Source organism: Amblyomma maculatum, chromosome 1 (assembly GCF_055883805.1).
Source record: "Amblyomma maculatum isolate TAMU_Amacu chromosome 1, ASM5588380v1, whole genome shotgun sequence".
In the NCBI taxonomy this organism is placed as follows: Eukaryota; Metazoa; Arthropoda; class Arachnida; order Ixodida; family Ixodidae; genus Amblyomma; species Amblyomma maculatum.
In genome coordinates, this window is record NC_139344.1 from 377,075,934 (window position 1) to 377,094,890 (window position 18,957).

The window sequence follows — 18,957 nt, forward strand, 5'->3', positions numbered from 1 at the left end:
CGCGTGCCAGAGAACACCACAGATAGATCTGAAACATGGAGCTTATATGACGGAATAAATCAAAGCTGCAGAGCGTCATCAGTATATGGCTGCCAGTCTACTACCCGGTTCCACCATCGTCTGCTTCCATTTCTTAACTAGCAGAAATAACGTAGTGAGTGGATAAAATGGATAAAATTTTGCGGGATGTGTGGTTATGGACAAAATTTATTTCTCAGCGGTCGGCTGAAGCCGGTTAATAAAATGTACTGAATCCCAAACGTTCGCTCATGCTCCTGGCACAAAGAATAGAAGGTGACTGACTAATGAAGCAAAGAAATTTTTTCGCGAATCCGTATCTCGCAAACCTTTGCCTATGACTGTTTTCTGCAGCAGTACCAACAATGCGCGAGCGATAGAACGAGTTGACACCGTGACAACCTGACGACCTAAGCCACAGCAGATAAATCTCTCAAAATAATAATGCACACCAGCGCTAGAAGAGTTGTGACGTTCCCAGCCAGCCTATATGTTTTTTTAATTACTGAGGTGTTCCAGAAATATCAGTTCGGCATTGCAATTGCGACGACAGGCAACTCGAAAACTATTCCATGATGTCTTCGTTGCAGATCACGGAAACAACCCTGTCTCCCAATCAGCTTGAACACAACAGGCAAAGGATTCCTAAACACCGTAGTCTACTGTAGTCCTATAGGCGTTCTTTATAGCATTCTTTAAAGCTTTGCGCTGAAGCACCTAATTTATGTAATATTTACACGCCCACAGAGTCGGCAACGAGATTTAAGAACATGAAAAAATTCTGCTTCTCCTCTAAAAGTATATATACAAAAGAAAGCTACACTTTGTACTCATACACGAACAGCTTGGCACGGTGATCAAGGATCTGGGATCGAATCTCTGCCGCGGTGGTCGCTTTTCGATGGAAAGCGAAAAGAAAGGCTTCAGTGAGCTGAGCGATGTCACTGCACGTTAAAGAACCCGCAACTGTAGCGTCTCTCATAGCCTGAGTCGCTTTTGGGACGCTAAACTCCATAAAGCAAACCATATACTCGGAGGTCACATAAAATGCATGTTGCGCAATCCTATCCAATCTTTTTGATATAGTTTTCTTCCAGACCTACATTAACTGCACCTCAGATATTATTGAGCGTAGTTTAAAATTTTTAGGGTATCTTAAATGTCTCTTAAGAAGAGAACGGCGAAAGCCTAGTCATCGAAAGTCTAGTTTCATAGTCATGATGTATCATGAGTCATACCTAGTCACTGAAGTCATTACCACTCACAGCTAAGCATTTGTACCAATTTTCAATCAGTTGAAATCATTTCAAGTCACCGTTTGACATATTGGTCGTTTTTGGTCACGATGAGTCATATCTAGTTATTTTAGTCATTATCGTTCATGACTAAGCACTTTTACTCATTTGAAATCCGTTGCGGTCATTTCAAGTCGTCGTTGAACATAATAGTCGTTTCGTAATCACGATGAGTCATTCCTAGCTAAGTTATTAGTGATTAGTGATTAGCACTTATCGTTAAGTATTTTTGCTAATTTCCAGTCATTTGCGGTCATTACAAGTCGTAGTTTGACATATTGGTCATTAGACGTCATTACAAGTCATTTTAGTCATTAATAACTATTATTAGTAATTTTCATTCGTGATTACTTATCGATGCCTATTTACAACTTTTATTCAATAATTGTTTTCATTCTTAATCTCCCTCTAACACGTCCGCTATTTGCGAGTGACACATCAGCGCCCAGATGCTGCGCACAGTTCCTGCGCACAGATTTTCGCTCTACGATACTAGAAAGACTTTCGCCTTAAAACCGTTTCATGGACCCGCTTCCTGAGCTGCTCGGAATACGATGAAATCACTCACTGGAGCTGGGGACCGAATCCACAGAGCTCAGCGGTTCTGCACTGAGAACCACGTGCGTGCACTGAGAAGGCACTGGGCTGACGCTGCTGTTGTCCCAAGACGAGCTGAGGAAGCACACGAAAGGCCTTCCCTCTGCAAAAGAGGAATGTGGAGCTGTAGATATCACCAGGGCACGCGACAGACTGTGCCCTTGACGCTTCGAATTGATGCATGTTCCTCAAGCTTACAATACACACGGAATAAATTCGAAGTGGTCTCAACAAAACCAGCAGCGCTTTCTTCCCGTACCTGGCGTTCCCAGGATATCAGGGCGGTATACCGTGGTTCGTGCTGAAAAAAGTTGAGAAAAAAGGGAGTTAAACTAGATGCTTTTAGTCGTAGCAAGACCAAGCGTCATCTTTCCTTTCCTTAAAATTTTACACCAATACTCCAAAGCTTCATACAGGAAAATAGTGTAATTTCTACAATTTTTTTTACCTTTAAGGCCAAATAGTCGTTCAGGCTGATAACGTGGTAGGTATCCTGCGTAATGGGTGCACATTTTAGCGCTCAGGAAGTAATATGAGCAACTTAGTTTATAGTCTTTAGAAACCTCACCTGCTAAATCGGCCGCAGTGTCGTTGAGCACAACTGCGTGCAGAAGCAGAAAACAAGCAATAAGTGTACTGTGAATTTCAGCTACGTACGACGCTACGGCAACTTCCATGAGGAAAAAAATTCTAACTCTCCCTCGCGAGAATGTAATTAATACGACAACCTCAAATTAGCAAAACGTTTAACCGTTTGTGCCACTGTTTTGCTTAGCAGAAATGCAATAGACAACGTTTTATACACGGCGTGTTTCTACCATAATGATACAACACTCATGCAAGCACGGAACTCCAGGGCATTAGCAGCAGTGCTGTACTGCTGTTAGTGGGCACACCACTAACACTAAATAACAGTCTTTAACGAGCGGAAAACTGGTCTCCTTTTCTAGTAAAGGCAGTACTAGAATAGGGAGCCAATAAAACAGTCGATACTTAGGCCATTAGGCACTAAGAATGGTGATTTATAGCTAAATACTGATGTACGGAGAAAACAATTGGCTGCGAATACGTTACTTCCTAATGCGAAATTTAAGCGCAGTTTATCAACTGTTTCACCTTTTCGATAGATTAAGGAAAAGATTTCAAGCAAGACACGTATATACAAATACAGATAACGTTTTTTGTAATTTTTCACACGCATTCCTTCAAGAAACACTCCACTAACAGTTCTTGGCTGTCATGAAAGAAGCTTCGTGGTCGGGGAAATGATCAAAGCAATTGAGTTATCAGGAGGTTGCGGGAGGCAGCGCGTGGGTCCATAGGAACGTTGAGCGACGAACAGATGGCAGCTACTGACTGATGCCGCTGACGCCGCTAGAGAGTGAGAACGGGATGCACGCACCGTGATCCGCTGATAGCGAGCCGGCGTTTCGGCAACCGGAGAGCACCCTCGCCGCCAAGCAGGAAGAGGCGGAACCCCCTCTTCCTCTCTCTGCATGGCGGCGATGGTGTTCTATGCAGTCACGTTGTCTTAAGTCGCTAGCGGCGTCAGCGGCGTCAGTCAGTCGCTGTAGTCGCTGCTAGCGCTGCCTCCGGTGACCCCCCCTTCCTTTCCTTGTGTTCTCCGGTTGCTGTGCGCACTCCTGCCCCCATCGTTCGCCGCAGAGTGTACCCCCCCCCCTCTTCCTGCTAGGCTCCGGTTGCCGAAGCACCGGCTGAAAGGGGGACGGAACTGGTTATGAGGCCGACGCGACCGACGCCGATGCGAAACCCGGGAACAGACGCCAAAGAGCTGCGCTCTAAAAACTGGCTGCATAAGTACCGTCTTAAAAGACTTCAAAGTTATGGTGCAAAACAGCGGTTGGCATCAAGTGTGCAAATTTTAAGAGTGGAGCCTCAATATAGTGAAGGGTCTGGGATGCCCACCTTTCGTCAGCATTGGCAGCAGCTGATGCTTGGACTTGACTCTGCCCTCTACTTCTATGTACTCTGTAACACCAACAAGAAAGATCAGTCATCGTCTGTAGCTACTGGCGCTAGAAACAGAGTAACCGTGTTTCCATAATGATAACTGCATGTGGCTTTGTCTAAGTGGCGCGAGACACGGTGCAAACATTTTATCCATATTCAATGTGCCACATTGAGTTCAACTACTATTTCTTTTAAAAAATGTCGCTTTGTATTATAACAGGTGAGTGACGACAGCTTCAATTCGAAGTTAAGGAAATGGCGCGAATCAAGTTCCGACATATATAGATGGCAGAATATATGTAAAGTAGTACAACGGTAAGCGTCTCTCCGTGCAGCGCCGTCAAATGGCACCTAATCCAAGAGACCCATTTTGTCTCTTACTTTAAGCCCAAAAACATAACGGTATACCGCGTCTACACCATGAACTTGCGTGAACATGATGAAATTTCCAAAAATAAAAATAAAAGAAACAAAAACTAAGAATACGTGGGCTTACTCTCGGCTACAGCCGCGAGGCGGGCGTACTTTCGAGTATTCGCGCTAGTACAGTTGCCCGTCGAGTCCTCCAGGTCAACGTTGAACAAAGCCACGCAGCTCCCCGGATTGTCACTGAACGTTCTCGAGACCTGCGTTGTAGGATGTATGGAAGAAAGGGGGGGGGGGGGGGGGGGCAGATTTTCTTCTTAGTCTAAAATTCGGTTTGAGCCAAACCCTGGCTCATTGCGCTTCCCAAGCCACATAGTGCACAGTTGAGGGTTAGAAGATTTTCTTGCATGTGTGTGCAAAATACAAAACTATAACAAATTAAAGCCATAACTATGTAATAATATACAGTTATGAATAAATGAAATGTTAGCACGAGGATTAAATTCTTGAAAACAAAAGCCATAAGGGCTCAAAAAGGGTTATAGCGGTTTGTAAACGGCCAATATAAGAGAATACACAAGTCTGTACAGGTCTCTCTAGAAAGCGTCCCTAGTGACGTTTCTTTTAAACAAGAATCGATATAACCTTCCGTTGGTTTCACTTACCTTTTCGGCCAAAAATTTCGCTGACTCGTACGTCTGGATGAATTTATCCTTCTTGCGAATAACAGATAAGATTTTGGAGTTGTTGGCGTCGACCTCCCAGTCTTTATCGTCGCAGGCCTGCGCGGCAAACAGCATTAGTACATTCAAAATAAGTGTTACTGTGTGTTACGGTGTTATGGTGTGCAGTCTGTTTTGATATGCTTAGAAGTTTTCTTAGACGCTGAGTAAAGCTCAGTGCCATTTATTAGGAGACGACAACACTTAAAGTGAATGTTAGTAATAAGGTTATTCAGCGACAGGCCATATTTTACACGACGTGAAAAACAAATACATGGCGGCTCCTAAGTTTCTTTTTCAGCGTTTTTCATTCCCTCAGAGCGTAAATGAGTTTTCTTGTGATAAAAATAAAAGAGACTTAAAGAATTGCTGATGAAATAAAGAAATAAAGAAATTCAAATAGGGGCGACGAGGTATTCCTACGGCCAAGCGGTATACGAGGATGTGCTGTACGGTGGGATACAGTAAGGTGCCTGATTCTCGTTGCCTTCTCTGCCAGGCAAATCCATGGCATGTGATGAACGTTCGCCTTAGTAGATTGGGGATATGAGTATTTTCTCAAATGTGTTCGCATCATCATATACGCCAGCAAAGAGTTGAAGTTTGGAAAATAGTGGTTATTGGTTAGTCAGCAGAGGAAAAGCTCGGTAACAAAACAAAATATATATAAATTTTTGATGCGAGTGGCTTTTCCACAGAAATAGCCATTGTTTCACAAGAGCATTTTCTAAATGTCTTAATGCGCTCATGTGGGCCGTGTGCTATGAATCATTGATACAGCTGTCCTGGGTGGTTCAAACGCTGTTGCATTTTTCGTCGCCTCACAAGCACCATGCGAAATCGCAAAATAAAACCAAATGCATTAGCGCAGCTACTTGGTACATATTAGATTTCACAACCCTGAATATATTGCTAAAACGAGCATGTAGTCACGCCCCGGAAGCCTGAAGTGACGGGTATTTAAATTGCCCACACTGCACTTTATATGCATCGATAATAAACGTGCGGCATTGGCTGCTTAGACTTTAACGACTACGATTACATGTATTCAGCTGCTTAAACGATGAGGCTGTTGCGTTTACAGCAATTTACTGAGAAGTGTCCGCGTGCACGTACCGCTGCCCTGTCGATAACGGTGACGTTATCGCAGCCACCCGTTCCCGTGGAGTCGCCCTTCTCAAACTGCAGCACGCCCAGTGTGTAGGAGACGCAGACATGGCTTTTCGCCTCCATCGCCCTGGCCCAGGTGGTGGCTGATGACTGCGCATCGCATCCAATTATCAGGCTACGCTTCGAGGCAGCATGAAGAGAGCGGAATGCGCATCAACTGTTACATACGGAAGAGTGCAGTGCTATGCAGCTTGGTATGGCATGGTATGGCATGGTATGGTATGGTATGGTACGGTACGGCATGGTATGGTATGGTATGGTACGGTACGGCATGGTATGGTATGGTATGGTATGGTATGGTATGGTATGGTATGGTATGGTATGGTATGGTATGGTATGGTATGGTATGGTATGGTATGGTATGGTATGGTATGGTATGGTATGGTATGGTATGGTATGGTATGGTATGGTACGGTATCAGACGATATATTGTCACAGTGAGTTAAGTTTTCGTTTTTCCGTCACCTCAAAAATACTGTTGCACGAGCAATGCATACCAGTGTATTATGGCAACGCACAGTACACTCAATGTAAAATTGTTCGGTTTGATGTTTTACTACTTAGTATATTAAGGTATAGAATAGCGATTACTTTAAAGCGAGCAAGAGATACAGACTCTTCAGAGAATTCAGAGAGCGCCACTTCATGGACTGACTGTACTCAGTTTTGGTTTAATGAGTGCGTGTTCTAGATAAGTGTGAGTTGGTTTTAGGAATACTATTGCACATGATATGCTCGTAGCGGCCCCATTTGCCAGGTATTTGTTTTCTCTGCCTCTCCCAGCTATGTCCTCGTTTACCATGCAGAACTATGCGAGGAAAGGTCGTCATGCGTAGGACGTACAGGAATCTTTACCTATGATGCCATTTAAGTTCCTGAATCGCTTTCTTTGCAGAAACGAGTCGTGGTCAAATATGCTGTGTATGTTAGCTGCGAGTGTTATTTGTAGTGCCAGCTGACGGGGAGCTGGGTATCGAGTATTTTGTAAAGCATATGCTACATTAGCTGTCACCAGCGCAAGGTGTTGAGAACTATGAAGAAATGGTTTTAGTGGGAAGGAGTATAGCCAAGTGCTGCACGCAATCGGCTTTTGTGTACGGGAACGGCGACAACTTACCAGCGTAACGAGTGGCGCGTCGCCCTTGTATGTGGACGGGTAAGTGACCCGACAGTAGCCACGAGCGCGACGGTAGTGCGTCTGAACGACGAAGATGTCCACATGCCTGCAGCAGGGTGAGCCCAAATGGCGATTACGGGGTGCGATATTGACTTGTGTGAAGCAATTGGAGCAATTTTCTGAACGGTGCTCCAAGGCAAGCATAAGTTCAAAATGGCAACAGAGACCGGCGTCGCACCACTTAGAGAACGGTATGCAGGCTTGTTTGACGTTCAATAAAACACGTTGTTGGCTAGTTGGTGCATTGCATGAAGACTAACTAGCCAAGAAGACGCGTCTGTTTTTTCCTGTGTGCGTCTTCTTGGCTGGTTAGTCTTTCTTCTTGCCAGACGTGTCTTACGTAAAACTGAACTGCACTGCTGCCAGCGTATATCAAGTGCCAACATATGTTAACCTAAAGGAGATTGTATTAACAACTCAAGGGGCTTAAACTGAAGTAGTTGGATGCTGCCGTATCTAAAGTGTCACAGTGTAGTTATAAAATTAATTAGGGTGTCTGAGCTTTCCGTTGTAGAAAAATGGGAATTGTCGTTTCAATGATTCATTCAAATATTTTATTAGAAATTTTTAGAGCTACAAATAAATATTTAAGGACACACATCAACACATAGTCATAAAAAATTCACTCAAACACGCTCATTAGCATGCACGTAATGACTTTGATAATCACAGAAACGACGAGCACGGGAATGATTTGTTGAAAGGCGTGATTTATAAGAATGCGAGTAGCAAATCTGCGGAAAAGGGCTGTTTCTCGAATAAAAATTGACTGCAATTCATCCTCTTGCTTTTAATATCTATCTTGTTAGAAAAAGGAGTGGTTAAGAACGATTGCATTTTGAAGAAAGCGGAGAAATATGCTTTATGCTTACTTGGCTGCCTTCGTCAAGCGCTCGGCCATCACTTGTGAGGGCAAGCTGAAGTCCAGAACTTCAACACCAAACATGACCGTCAGGTCCTTAGCGAAGACACTTCGTATGACCTGAGCGGGTAATTGATGCCGTCTAATCGATTTGTTACGCAGTTTAATACACTTCAAGGTAAAAGATAGCAAGGAAGTGTTGCATTCAGCACGCCTAGCGGAAAAAGGAACACATTCGAAGGCTGCAGCTGAAAGACGTTCGTAGTCTAAAGTACATTTTTTTGCTAAGGACAACAGAAAAAGCTTTGCAGTTCATAGTGAAGATTCAGTATTTTTCAAAATTCGTGCGTTATTCTATATTAGTGATGGCAGCTGCTCCAGATATTTTCGGCGTTCGGATATTCGAATTGTCAGCAAAAAGCAAACGAGTTCAAGTAGGAGGAAAATGTGAGCATATGGGTGCATCTTGGTTTAGCTTCTATGTCAATATATAACTTGCTGTATGGTCTTTTATGCAGATAGACTACATATAAGAAAGGACATTATGCTTGTATAATGTGCAGTTATTTTTAGTTTGCGGAAAGTACATGAAGATAGCGTGCTTCCTTTCCAATGCCGCGGTGTGGCGTGAAAACGATGAAGCAAGCTGTACTTTTATTCAATTTCTTAAGATAGTAATATCGCGTTAGTGGAAAAAACCAGCATTTGAACTTCTCTGCCAAGCTTATTGCCACTTGGCCTGGTCTCTATTCTCTCACACAATATCACTGAATGGTAACATTTGAAGACAGAAAGGTGGTGTTGTAAAGCGCAGGATGACAGGCATTATTGTACGCAAGCTAATATTCACCTACAGCTACCGATGCAAGTCGAGGCATTAGAATCACAAAAGCCACATTTCTCACAGATTCATAATGTGTCAGGCTAAGATAATAGGTAGAAGCGTAAAGCACCAGCTGCGACGTCCTAGCGACTTCATTGTGACAGGCCAGGGACGAGAGCTATATGCCGCTTCGAGTCCCAATATATTTCCACTCACCTCGAGCACGCTTCCGAAGCTTGCGATTGTCTTCGATGTCCTGTTGAAGTTGAGGATGGCCAGACCCTGCATCTTAGCACCGAGAACGGCGGAGGACATCCTGGCTGCTATCTCGTGTCGCTCCTTGTCGTTGGCCAGGAGGAACAGGTCTACCAGCTCGTTTCCATTCAGCCCCACAAGGTGTCGCTGCTTGCTGCTATTTGCGGCTAACTTCACGGTGCTTTCTGGTTAAAGCAGAAAGGTAAACAAAAAAAAAAAAAGAGAGAAACGCGAAAGTCGCATCTACTTCTAAGTTGCATAGTTGTGACATAATGAAACACCTGAACGGCTTGATGGCATCTACATGGTTGCAAGGAGGAGACAACTGTCGTTGAGCGAAATGCTGCCACACCGAGGAATGCAGGAATTTGACGAATTTGGAGAGGCTGAAATAGTGATTGGGGTTCCTCGCCGCATGATTCATTTTTACTATGTCATTGTAGCTAATACGGCAATATACCCGCCGTGGTGGTGCACTGGATAGGGCGCTCGACTGCTGTTCTCGAGAAGGCAGACTCGAATCCCGGCCACGGCGGCCGCTTTTCGATGGAGGCAAAAATCAAGGCGCTCGTGTACTAGGCGACGTCACTGCACATTGAGGAACCTCAGGTGGTCAAAATTTCAGGCGCACCAATGCCATAACTTTTTTTTGCACATGTTTTTTTTCCTTGAAATTGCACTATAGTTGACGTCAAATAAAAGGCCAAAAACTCAAGAAAAGGTATTTGCACTGGTGCTAGTGTAACTCCTGTGTCATGCTGAATTTCCTTGGCCAGGTTTGATAATCCTCTTTGTTGCAACCTATCTGACGAGCGTGTTTTCCGTGTTTTCAAATATGTTGATGATTTAAAATGATTCTGAAGTTAGCATCTAGTGACTTGCTGTCAACAATCTTTAGTGATGTGTTGAATGTGATTAATGATTGTGCACGTGCACTGGCTTTCCCGTATGAAATGCCAAGTTACAATTTGATTCGATTTCTAGACTTAATTTTTACTTTTAACAAAGACCATGTGTGCAAATGAACAAAAAAAAAAAAACCTTTTCGCGGAATGCCTCCTTCCACTCTAAACTGATCAAAAATGGTATGGCCAGCCTTTGCCTGAACAGTGCCCTGTAGAAGAGCTGCCCACACAGTGAATGACAGCTTTCGCCAACATGCCGTTCGTCTAAGTGAGGATGGCTATCCGGATCACTTTCTGCAAGCAGTCGTAGAGTCGCTGCAGCAAAAAATGAAAACCGAGAACAGGAGGGGCTCAAGAGGTACTAAGCTGAAGAAAAAAAAAGTCGAAGTTGTGCCCTATCTTCACGCCATCTCCCATTAACTAAAGAAAGTAGCACAACGGCATGGTGTGAAAGTTTTTTTCGGTACCCTTTAAGCTTTCAGGCCTGTGTTCAAGCATGCCAACAAGTTCGTTAATTGTGCCACTCGTGTCATATAGATTCTCCTCACTTGTGGTAGGGTATTATCATCATCATCATTATCATCAGCAGTGGCAGCCTGACTATACCCACTGCTAGGCGAAGGCCTCTCCCATATTTTTACAATTAACCCGGTTTATGCTAGCAGCATCCACTTGACCCCAGCGAACTTCTTAACTTCATCCGCCCACCAAACTTTCTGCAGCCTCCTGCTACGCTTTCCTTCCCTTGGAATCCAGTTTGTTACCCTAAGCGACCATCGGTTATCCTCTCTTCGCACTACATGTCTTGCCCATGCCCATTTCTTCTTAATTTCCACTAGAATGTCGGTAACTTGAGTTATTTCTCTGACCCACACTGCACGCTTCCTATCTCTTAATGTTACCCCTACCATTTTTGTTCCATAACCTTCCGAGTTGTCCTGAACTTAAGTAAAACCCTCTTAGTTAACCTCCACATTTCAGCCCCATAGGTGAGTACAGTTAAGATGCAACTGTTGTATACTTTCCTCTTGATCGATACCGGTAAGCGGCTAGTCATAATCTGCGAGTGTTTGCCAAATGCGCTCCATCCCAATCTTATTCTTCTTGTTATTTCCTTTTCATGGTTCGGATCTGCGGTTGCTACCTGTCCTAAGTAGACATATTCGCCTACTATTTCCAGGGTATATACGGGTCAAACTGGCCAATGCGTGGATGACATTGCACGTGAACACGTGAACTCACTGAAAAACGTGTCGCACAAAAATAAGCTCCCTCGTCACTGCAGAGAACGTGAAAACTGTGTTCCTGACATTAACAGTATTTCAGCGATCGGAAAAGGAAAGAGCCGGCAGAAATGGAGCTTGTGGAGGCTTACCACGTAAGGATGCAAGGCAGTGACAAGTGTATTAGTACGTCCTCACTATTATTCAGCAATAAAGCGGTTAGACTGTTAAGCAACAGTGTGCGCATGAATGTAGTAAGCGACATTAGTGAAGGTTTACTTGCTTATGGTTGTCATCGTCATCGCAATACTGTGTTTAATAGAGACTTAATTGCCTTCTTACCGCATATGGCATTTGATTCCTTGACCGGCCGCTTCTTCAAGTAACCTTTAGTACAGTTGTTAGTACCATGTATTTCTCGTGTTTCTGTGTCTTTGGCTGGTTGAATATGTAAGGTTATCTAACTACGTAGTATTATTTTGTAAGCCCAACCCTGATGTCCTTTGTGGACCTTTCAAAAATGAATGAATTAATTATTGCTTGTAATCTGTATATCTATGAGAGTGCAGCTCTTAGGCGCCGATTCCTCTGCATGTCGTAGCCGGCGTAACACGTCACCTACCGGACGTAGCAGGTAGCAGCCCCGCGAAACGCCACCAGCCGCAAGTGAAGCGGTAAAAATATCCTTCCTGAATTTAAGGAAGAGGGAGAGAGGGTGAGGTGCAACGGGTTGGTTGTAGTTCGGGCTGTTGGGTTGGCGTTAAAGCCCTGCTCTAATCGAGCCGTACGAACTCACGTGACTGCGTGGCCTAGGATTAGCGTCCCGGCATCGACGTTATTAGATCGCATCCAAAGGTGTACTGGATTTGATTCTCATAGGTACTATTTTACTACTGTGCAGTCCCAAGCGTCTTGAGTGCAATGTACTCGCCCACCTGGAATGAGTAGTTTCTCGTCTTGCGCAGCGTAGCGGGCGCCCTCGTGCACCAGGTGGGTGCAGTGGGAGGGCGGCACGCGGGACTCGTTCTTCGCGGCAGCTGACAGGACGCACACCAGAGGGCGGTCGGGGGCTGCGAAGAGTCGAAAGGCATAAATCTCTCGAGTGTCTCCGAAGCACTCGGAGGCAGAGGTCTCTCTCACCTGAGAGGGCCAGCGCAGACTGGGCTGTGACGTTCTCTTCGTCTGAAAGCAAGTGCAAGGAGCCGGTTGTAAACAACGGCCGAATATGTATGTAACCTTTATTGTGGCTAGTAAGCCTCAAAAATTAAACTTGTAACGTTATCTGTGCGATTAACACTTAATTCCGGTTCAAAATAATATTTGCAAAGCAAATGGTTGAGTAGTAACATGTGAGGGAGGGTAGTGTGTGAATAGAAAAAAGAAATCTCTTTTGAAATGTGAATCCTGAGCTTATTCGCAAACTTGTATAACAGTTAGTAGTATATCTCATTGCTTCAATTCAAAGGCCTTGGAAAGATTCCTTCTCTCTAAATGCAGTAGTTCAAATGGTTAACCATTTGCTAGATTGAGCAGTGCGAGGATGGGGCATTGATTAGGCACGAAAACGAGACAGGTGTCCGGTATCACTTTGTCATTATCGCATTCGCTAACGCGGGATGGCACAGATTCTATCAGGTTTGTTTTTACTTTAAAATAATAATTCCAACGTAGGAAGAACATTATAAACACTTCCACTGCAGAAGACGGTTAACCGTCACTCGATTTGAAAAAGAAGAAGAAAAGAAGGTTATCAAAAAAAAATAAAAAAAGAGATACTCAATTCAACAGCAGTCAGGCATGAAAATATGTTGAAGAGAGAATGTACAAAAACAAAAATAATCCATAAGTAAAGAAAGCAAGGCACATATCCCACTGAAGCGGACACAACTCAAAACGTGAATGCGACGAAATAAAATTACAATATTGAACTTATCTTCGCTTTAGAGCTCAACGACGAAAGGCCTCTTCCCTATATCTCTTCTTTTCTATTTCTATCTTGCGTGTTTGCGTGCTTGCTATATTTAATTTTTCTCTCTTTTGCTCCCATAATGCGGTGGCGCCTGTCATGGATGTATTCAACCAGGCGCATAGCGTTACCGCGTCTAGCGTAGCGTTACTGATAGCAGTAAATGAACTGAAGCCCAGCGTGCAGCAGGCGGCAAGCGTTTTAGAAATACTCCACGTATTACCCAGTGCTGCCCGTAGTGCCATCAGACGAGCCTGAGGAGTGCCTGCAGCACAGACTCCACTGTAGTCCTCGTAGTCCAGATTGAAGGCCGCGATTCCCGCGTTCGGTAGAGGCAGTAGAGGCCAAACCTGGATAGCGCAGAGATACGCTCCTATGAGAAGCTGCGGCCGTTAGACACCTGGAAGCTAAATTACTTGTAGCCTACTTGGTGAACTTTTTTGTGCACGTGAAAAAAGTTCACGAGAAGCGAATCGCGAAATGTTTCAGCACACGTACTGTCTTTAACTTCGCCTGCTGAATGAGTACGGACCAAGGAGTCTAACATGTGCGCGAGTCAATGGGTCTCCCGAAACCCAATGGCGCAATGAAACGTGAAGGCCCTTCGCGGGCCGAGTTGCGATCCCGCACCGCACAGGGGTGTGGGCGCAGCAACGGCCCGTCCCAGGCGCTCTCTTGTCGCCGGGGCGGAGCGAGAGCGCACACGTTGGCACCCGAAAGATGGTGAACTATGCCCGGGCAGGACGAGGCCAGAGGAAACTCTGGTGGAGGTCCGAAGCGATTCTGACGTGCAAATCGATCGTCCGATCCGGGTATAGGGGCGAAAGACCAATCGAACCATCTAGTAGCTGGTTCCCTCCGAAGTTTCCCTCAGGATAGCTGGCGCTCGATGGGAGAGCAGTCACACCTGGTAAAGCGAATGATGAGAGGCATTGGGGTCGAAACGTCCTCAACCTATTCTCAAACTTTCAATGGGTGTACGGGAGGCCTTCTGGGTTGAGGCCTCCCGCTGCGTTGAGAGTGCCAAGTGGGCGTGGTAGTGTTACCCGGGAAGGTAACAGCTCGCTGATCATGGAGGTGAACACATTTTTCAAGTGTTCCCCCAATTATATTCAGCAAAAATGCGGTAGAAACCTCTAATCTCTACGCATACACTGGCAAGCATTAAAATACGCTTCGGAGATGTCCTACGAGTGAGCCGGGTGCCAAACTCACCCGCCCTGGAAGGGAAGTCACCGTCTCATATGTTTGCAGAAGGGATCCGTCTTGCCACATGGGGCTGTCGCGCGAGGTGTTGTGCACCTGGGTCCAGGTGCCACCGGTGCACGCCTGTACAGATAAGATAGATACAAGTGATGAACAAAAAAATGCCTTACGTTGCCCGACAACTGCAGCACAGAGCCAACACAATGCACACATTCACTATTGCTGCAACGATGAGTATACAAAAAGGTAAACTAAACCTTTAGGTTAAAAGGTAACCTTTTAACCTAAACTGTCCTTTCTCCCTGTCGCTCACCTCATTGATGTCTTCTACCTGTCTCCTTACTATCCCTTTATTTCCGCCGCCCCAGTTATGGACAGGCAAAAATCTTTTCCTTCCTTTATTTTTTTTATTTTTATTCTATTATAATAAAGAAACGCTTACTACTACGTAGAAGTGAAATGGCAAGAACGCTCATCTAAACCTCGTTGGGTTGAGCGTTTATACATATATGTCCTTTTCTAAGAAGACTAAACTTGCTGTTGTCGTGCAGACTTTAGAAAAGAGCTTTTATACCGAGTTCACGTCGTTATCGAAGTGTCGATATCTCCCCGACCTCGAGTCATCTGATTGGTGGAAATGCCAGAACATGATGCTGCCACCTCTTCCGGTTCCGTAGTGACAACACCCGCTTCCGGCGTTTTGACCAATCAGATGGCTCGAGGTCACGTGAGATAACGACACTACGATAACGACGCGAACTCGGAATACGGACCGAGGTGTTGGGCTGAGCAGGCATTGTAAACACGCCTTCGGGGACCAGGATGTTACATAAACCTACTGTATAATTCCTTAACGCTTATGCTGTGCACTAGAAGTCGTGGCGGCAGAACAGTTAGAAACACACTGCGGTAAAGGCATAAGTGTCTGCATTGGGGTGGGCAGTTGAGGTAGAAGGTCGCTTCTAATAGCTTCATTACGCACCTCGGTGAAATCCAGCGCCTCCTCTCGGCGGCATGAGCCGAACGGGGCGGTCTTGCCGTACATTGTGAAGCGAAGTACGCGCAGGTCCACGGACAGGCAAACGAGGCTTAGGCCCTTCTCGGTCACGTCCTTAAGCCACTTCACCGCGGTGTCCTGCGTGACGTTCGTTTACGAATTTTTGTGGTTTTATAAAGGCATCCGGTACATCAGCAGTGCTGCAGCGCAGATAATTAAGGAGTGGCAGAACAAGAAAAAAAGAAAAAACCAAACGAATGAGCTTTTGTACACGTACATTTTTTAGTTGTACGCCTTGTTTTGAGCTGTGCGCCGGCTTGAATTTGAATGTGAAAAAAAACTTGAGATAGGATGCCTAAAGGTATGGTAAATGCTGCAATGACCTAATTTAATAAGTGGTCTAAGTAAAGAACCTGAAGTGCCATTCGACTAACCTGCAAGCACATATAGCTGCTGAAAGAATAAACGAACCGACAGGATCAAAATAAAGAAAGCTTTCCAACTAACTTTGAAAGCCAGGGGGAAGAAATTAATAATGGCAAATGGCTACGAGGTACTATAGCCACGTAAAAACTTGAAAACCTTGAGGCACCGACCGCACATCTTTATACCTTTACTATTGCCTCAGCTAATGGACTTATATCCCGGTGATTCGTAAGCCGCAGTTTCAGTCATTCGGTTTTTTTTTTTATTTCAGTAACTAGGGCACTGGAGTTATTAAATGCAGCCTACGAAGAGCATGTAGAAGTTCGTACATTTATCTAACTGAGTGACTTAGGTTCAACCCGGTTAAATGTTACAAATCACCATCCTGCAAAAAATACGTGAACACCTACCACTGCAACTGCGGGAATGCAGGATCGCGCCGGCGGCTCAGCCGAGGCCAGCGGCATTGCTCGGCAGGGACCCATCCGACCTGGATAGTGCGTATTCACCACCAGGAGATCGACGTGCCTGCCAGAGTAAAGAGGGTGGAAAAAGACGGCGTGAATAAGGAGGAAAAACCAAAGAGTTAAGGTTTCTAGGGATGTTCATCTGTAAAAGACAATGGATACGTGTGGATTGCCAAACGGACACCAGCCAGAAGGAAGAATCAATTGTCTTCACTTTATTTCTTTTCCTGGGGCCTTTTCCCGCCAGGAAACCACACTTCATTCGTGGAGTGACACTAGGTAGCAACTGACTGAGATTGATTTTAGAAATCCCACCTGTTCATTGTCTAGTACAAACCTGTATAAAGAATATCGGAAAAGGCTCGAAAAAAGTGTCTAATTTGATAATTGTAGAACAATACCGATTCCACAGATTAACTGACATTGATCGTGTATGCTGCTTGCTTAGAAGTCCTAAAAGTGTGCCGATAATTGCAAGCAATTTCCTTACTTTGCCCGTTCCACGCCTCCAGACGACTACGAGCTCCGTTGGTGCGCGCACATTCTGCGTCTGAGCATAAGGCCGACGTGACGTCATCAGAGGGGATGTCATTGGCTCTCCAAAATCGGAAGTGAACAAATCGGAGTGCATGCACACCGGGCAGAAAACTGCGGCACGTTTAGCTCCCTTTTCTCTCACACATCTACTGTTCAGCAATGGCGATCAATCGCCATTGCTGAACAGTAAAAGGAAAATGTAAATCGAGGCTCACTGTCTTCGTCACTCATTGGCGTGCGGAGCGCAGTACAGGTCGTAATTATGTCTTTTTCGCTCAACCAGGTGTACGAGTTGAGAATGAAAACGCGATATCTTTGGTGCTAGATGTATATCGTGATGTGAAGTATGAATATAAAGCAAGTTTAGACGTTAAAATTTAGTGATTCCATATTTATCAACAACAACGGTTTCCTTTACCTTCAAGGACACCTTCTTCCCCTTTAAGGTCGAGCAATGAGTAACTTACTTGGACACAAGAGAGAGAGCGCCTCCGACTTGGTCGACAGGCGAGGCAGGGTCAAGAATTTGGACACTTAAGGCCAGGCACAGGTTGGCGGCCTTGTAGGTTTCGTGGAGAATCTGTACAAATCAAATATATGGTCAGGCAGGCAAAGGAGAACGAACGAGCTACGCCTATTTGAGGCTGTGGCATGTGTAAAGATGCTTTATTTTTCTTCACCTTCTCAGCTTAGTGTTAAAACGAACACAGATTTCTTCCATTCATATTTATACGAGCGACATACTACTCGTAAAGCCACACGAGACAAGACATGCCATGCAAATTCCTTGAAGATCGAACACAAATGTTTTAGAGCAAGTGGACGAAATCCCATGCGTTCGTGTGGAAATTGAGAAGGAACAAGGTATGAGTATTTATTATTTATTAATGCGTAATTTTGAATGAGAACAACTAATCTTCTCCTTGGTGTACAATATAAAAAAAGAAGTAACCAGAAAATTTTTTTCTTTCTACTCGTTAGTGCGGCAGGCAGACAATGAGCTTTTTGTGTTCACAGTTTCCTTAAAAAACACGCAGCTATTTTAGGTCATGAAGTGCTTATATGTATTTGCTAATGCGTGTTGTGTGTGTATGTGTGTTGTGTTGGGTTTTATGGCACATAGGAAACTAAGGCCATCATGCGCCAAACTCAAGGTAGAGCAGTTCTCGTTAAAATAACTTAGAGCTGGCTTATTAGCTTTACTTCTTTCAAAAAATCAAAAATAGAAGAAATTTCGACAATGGCATTCTCTCCTAGCAAAATACTTGGATGGAATGGAATGTGTTTATTATAGAAACACATAAAATGTTTCCTCCTGATTTTCTCATATTTCGTGCATGATATTAAAATGTGGGTTACTGTCAGTTGTACGTTGCATGTCTCACATGTAGGTTTTTCTTGTCCGAGGAGTATGAAGTTGTGTGTGAGATGTGTATCTCCAATGCGGAGGCGACATCTTTTCGTCCCACATGAGTAAAAGAGGTGCCTTCCCTTGTATCACCAATCTTAGACCTCCTCCTTTGTTCAGTAGCCTCTTTACAATCCTAAGTTGCAAGAGAAGTGAAAATCAGTTCAGGCAACGCCGAGCTCAAATTAAAGGGAGCCTATAACTTCCTCTATGTTTACAAACAAACAAGGCGATCCAGGTGGCGCTGCAGTCGTCTGCGTTCCCACGGTAGGCAAAAAGCACGGGAACGGCATTGTGGCCAAGCTTGTCAATGGCGCGCTTTGAGAGGTGCAGGCGCCTACAAGGACAAAGGCTATACATGAAAAAAAAAAAAAAAAACGTGTACACGGCATGCGGCGCCCGGTCCTGTACGCCGTAGAAGACGGAGCGTGTGTTCAAAGCGCACAAGCGAAGCATTGCTGCCCGCCAGGGAAAATGGGCAGCGTTGTAATCTATTTGCCGTTTTCGCCGTGCAAATCAACCACGGAAAGCGTCAAGAATTTTAAAACTTCGGGTTCTTATAACTA